Below are 5140 nucleotides of genomic sequence, written 5' to 3'. Positions count from 1 at the left end.
ACCACGCCCATCATATACTTAAATGGGCGTGGGCGTGGCCTCGCCGCGAGCGGCACCGGCCGCGTTTAAAGGTACAGCGACCCCCGGAACGACCCCGGCCCGGGGGGAACGGGGGGGGGCGGAACCGGGGCCGCGGGGGGGTCGGGGGGCACCGGAGGGGCGGGGCTGAGGGGTGGGGGGTTGGGGGGGGGGGGAGATCCGGGCTCCCGGCGTGCACCGGGACGGGACGGGCGGGGGCGTGGCTGGGAGGAGCGGAGCAACAGGTACGGGGGAGGGGGGGGGAAATTTGGGTGTCGGGACCCCCCCGGTGGGAACGGAGACCCCCCCAGAGGGAGCTGAGTCCTTCCCGTGGGACCCCCCGAGGGTCCGGAACTCTTCCCGTGGGACCCCCACCCCCCACCGTGGGATCCGTCCCCTCCCCCCCGTGGGATTCGTTTCCCGTGGGATCCCTTCCCCACCCCCCCGGGACTGTTTTCCTTGAGATCCCCCCGGTTTTTGGGATCTCCCCCCCGTGGGATCCGTTCCCCGTTTTTAGGATCCCCCCCCTCCCCGGTTTTTAGGATCCTTTCCCGTGGGATCCCCCCGGTTTTTGGGATCCTTTCCCGTGGGATCCGCTCCCCGCGGGTCCCGCCCCCCGTTTTTAGGGTCTCCCCTTCCATGGGATCCCCCCCAGTTTTTAGGATCCCCCCCGTTTTTAGGATCCCCCCCGGTTTTAGGGTCTCCCCTCCCGTGGGATCCCCGCCGGATTTTAGGACCCCCCCCGTTTTTAGGATCCCCTTCCCCCATTTTTAGGACCCCCCCGGTTTTTAGGATCCTCTCCCCGTTTTTAGGATCCCCCTGTTTTCAGGATCCGCTCCCTGCGGGTCCCGCCCCCCCGTTTTTGGGATCCGCTTCCCTCGGTCCCGCCCCCCCGTTTTTAGGATCCCCCCGGTTTTTAGGATCCCTCCTCGTGGGATCCCCCCCGTTTTTAGGATCTCCCCCCGATTTTTAGGACCCCCCCGTTTTTTTAGGATCCTCTCCCCTCGGTCCCTCCCCCCGTGTTTCGGATCTGCCCCCCAGTTTTAGGACCCCTCCCCGGTTTTAGAGTCTCCGCTCCCGTGGGTCCGTTCCCCCCGGTTTTTAGGATCCCCTTCCCCCATTTTTAGGACCCCCCAGTTTTCAGGATCCTCCCCCATTTTTAGGATCCCCTCCTGTGGGATCCGCTCCCCCCGTTTTTAGGATCATCCCCCGGTTTTAGGATCTCCCCTTCCGTGGGATCTGCTCCCCTCCGTCCCGCCCCCCCCATTTTTAGGATCCCCTTCCCCCATTTTTAGGATCCCACCCCCGTTTTTTAGGATCCGCTCCCCTCGGTCCTGCCCCCCGATTTTCAGATCCCCCCCGATTTTTAGGGTCTCCTCCCGGTTTTTAGGATCTCCCCTCCCGTGGGATCCGCTCCCCGCGGGTCCCGCACCCCGTTTTTAGGACTCCCCCCCGTTTTTCGGATCTGCCCCCTCGTTTTTAGGGTCCCCTCCCGTGGGATCCGCTCCCCCCGGTCCCGCCCCCCTTTATTCGGCTCTGACCCCCCTGTTTTTTAGGATTCCCCCCCCCGGTTTTTAGGATCCCCTCCCGGTTTTTAGGATCCCGCCCGGTTTTTAGGATCCCCCCCGGTTTTTAGGATCCCCTTCCCCCATTTTTAGGACCCCCCCCCCGGTTTTTAGGATCCGATCCCCCCGGTCGCGCCCCCCGTGTTTCGGTTCTGCCCCCTCCCCCCATTTTTAGGATCCCCCCCATTTTTAGGATCCCCCCGTTTTTTAGGATCCCCCCCCCCGTTTTTAGGATCCCCCCCGTTTTTAGGATCCCCCGGTCTCGCCCCCCGTTTTTAGGGTCTCCCCTTCCGTAGGATCCTCTCCCTGTTTTTAGGATCCCCCCCCCTTTACAGGATCCCTTCCCGTGGGATCCGCTCCCCTCGGTCCCGCCTCCCCCCGTTTTTAGGACCCCCCCGGTTTTTAGGATCCGCTCCCCTCGGTCCCGCCCCCTCCAGTTTTAGGACCCCCCTCCGTTTTTAGGGTCTCCCCCCCCGTTTTTAGGATCCCCCCGGTCCCGCCCCCGTTTCGGGCTCTGCCCCCCACCCCCGGCACCCCGGGGCGCAGGGTGCGGCCCCCCCGCGCCTCCCCCGCGTGACCCAGCGCTCTGGAATTGGGCGGAGAGGCCGCGGGGACGCGCCAGCGACACCGGGAGCCACCGGGAACCTTTAGGTACCACCGGGAGCCCTCAGGTACCCACCGGGACCCACCGGAACCCCTTTAGGTACCACCGGGAGCCTTTAGGTACCCTCCGGAACTCCCCGGGACCCACCGGGAACCTTTAGGTACCACCGGGAGCCCTCAGGTACCCACCGGGACTCCCCGGGACCCACCGGGAGCCTTTGGGACCCACTGGGACCCACCGGAACTCTTAGGTACCACCGGGAACCTTTAGGAACCACCGGGACCCACTGGGAGCTCTCAGGTACCCACCGGGACCCACCGGGACTCTTAGGTACCACCGGGAACCTTTGGTACCACCGGGACCCACCGGAACCCCTTAGGTCCACCGGGAACCCTCAGGTACCACCGGAACCCACCGGTACCCACCGGGACCCCTTAGGTGCCACTGGGACCCACCGGGACTCACCAGAACTCACCGGGACCCACCGGGATCCCTCAGATACTGCCCGGGACCCCCCCAGCACCCACCGGGACCCACCGGGACCGAGTCACACCCACCGGGACCCCTCAGGACCCCCCCAGCACCCACTGGGACTCAGGTACTGCCCGGGACCCCCAGCACCCACCGGGACCCACTAGGACCGAGCCACACCCACCGGGACCCACCGGGACCCCTCAGATACCCCCTGGGACCCTTTCGGTACCATCCGGGACCTCCGGGACCGAACCACACCCACCGGGACCCCCGGGACCGAGCCACACCCACCGGGACCCCTCCAGCACCCACCGGGACCCCCGGGACACACCCACACCCACCGGGACCCAGCCACACCCCCAGGTACCCCCTGCACCCATCGAGACCCCCCAAGTACCGATCCCCAAGGGCAGGACCCCTGGGTGGGATTTCGGGGTCCTGGGGGTGGATCCCGAACCCCCTGAGTGGGATTTGGGGGTGCCGGGGTAAATTCCGGACCCCCCCGACTCAGATTTGGGGTTCTGGACCCCTGGGTAGAATTTGGGGTCCTGGGGGTGGGTCCCGAACCCCCGACTCAGATTTGGGGGTGCTTGGGGACCCCAGGATAGAATTTGGGGTCCTGGAGTGGATGCCAGACCCCCCAGCTCAAATTTGGGGGTGCCGGGGGTGGGTCCCGGACCCCTGGGTGGGATTTGGGGGTGCTGGGGTGGGTCCCGGACCCCCCAGCTCAGATTTGGGGGTGCTTGGGGACCCCAGGGTGGGATTTGGGGTCCTGGGGGTGGGTCCCGAACCCCCGACTCAGATTTGGTGTCCCGAACCCCTGGGTGGGATTTGGGGGTGCTGAGGTAAATTCCAGACCCCCCGACTCAGATTTGGGGTTCTGGGGGTGGGTCCCAAACCCCCTGACTCAGATTTGGGGTCCCGGACCCCTGGGTAGAATTTGGGGGTGCCGGGATAAATTCCGGACCCCCCCGAACTCAGATTTGGGGTACCAGGGGACCCCTGGGTGGGATTTGGGGTCCTGGGGGTGAATTCCGGACCCCCCCGACTCAGATTTGGGAGTGACACCTGAGGGGAGGGGTCCCCCAAACCCAACCCTCAGACCCCTCCCCAAATTCCCCTTTCCCCCCCCATAGAAACCCCCCCAAAAAGGGGGTCCCGCCCCCTCCCCCCCGTTTCGGGGGGGCCGAGCAGGGCCCTGGCCCGGGGGGAGGGCGGAGCTTCCCCCGTGGATTAATTAGCGCTAATTATTGTTGTGCTGCCGAGCCCCGAGCGGGTCCCGACTCGCCCCGCTCGCGGCGTTCCCAGGGGAGGGAGGCGGGGGGGGAGTCCGGGGGGGGTCCCCAAAATGTCACCAGGGGGGTCCCCGAGGGGTCCTCAAAAAAAATTGGAACCCCCTCCCCTTTTTAAAGTCCCTCTAAAAGCGCTAAAATCCCAAAAAAAGCTCTAAATACTCAAAAAAAAACCCCAAAATAATCCAGATATCCCCAAAAAACTGCCCTAAAATCCCCCCAAAATTCCTGGAACTACCCAGACCCCTCCCCAAAAAAAACCTGGAGCCCCCTCCCCTTCCTAAATTCCTTCCAAAAGCACCAAAATCCCCCAAAAAAAAGCACTAAATACTCAAAAAAAACCCCAAAATAATCCAGAGACCCCCCAAAAACAACTCTAAAATCCCCCCCAAAATCCTGGAACCACCCAGACCCCTCCCCAAAAAAAAAAAACCTGGAGCCCCCTCCCCTTCCTAAATTCCTTCCAAAACGCCAAAATAAAAAAAAAAAAGCTCTAAACACCCCAAAAAAATAATAAGAGCCCCCCAAAATAATCCAGATATTCCCCAAAAATTGCCCTAAAATCACCCAAAAATTCTGGAACCACCCAGACCCCTCCCCAAAAAACCAAGAGCTCCCCCAAAACTGCCCTAAAATCCCCCCAAAAATCCTGGAACCACCCAAAATAATCCAGATACCCCGAAAACTGCCCTAAAATCCCCCCTAAAGTCCTGGACCCATCCCAGACCCCTCCCCAAAAAACAACCTGGAGCCCCCTCCCCTTCCTAAGTTCCCTCCAAAAGCGCCAAAATCCCAAAAAAAAAAGCTCTAAACACCCCCAAAAATATAATAAGAGCCCCCCAAAATAATTCAGACACCCCCCCAAAAATTGCCCTAAAATCCCTCCAAAAATCCTGGAACCCCCAATTTTAATCCAGACACCCCTCAAAAACTGCCCCAAAATCCCCCCAAAAATCCTGGACCCATCCCAGACCCCTCCCCAAAAAACAAGAACCCCCCAAAATAATTCAGACACGCCCCAAAAACTGCCCTAAAATCCCCCCAAAAATCCTGGACACACCCAGACCCCTCCCCAAAAAAACCAAGAGCCCCCCAAAATAATTCAGAGACCCCAAAAATCGCCTCCAGACCCCTCCCCAAAATCCCCCCAGACCCCCCAAACGCCCCCTGACCCCCGGTGTCCCCCC

This window comes from Catharus ustulatus, chromosome 34, assembly GCF_009819885.2.
Source record: "Catharus ustulatus isolate bCatUst1 chromosome 34, bCatUst1.pri.v2, whole genome shotgun sequence".
NCBI lineage: Eukaryota > Metazoa > Chordata > Aves > Passeriformes > Turdidae > Catharus > Catharus ustulatus.
Note: the sequence above shows the minus strand (reverse complement) of the source record.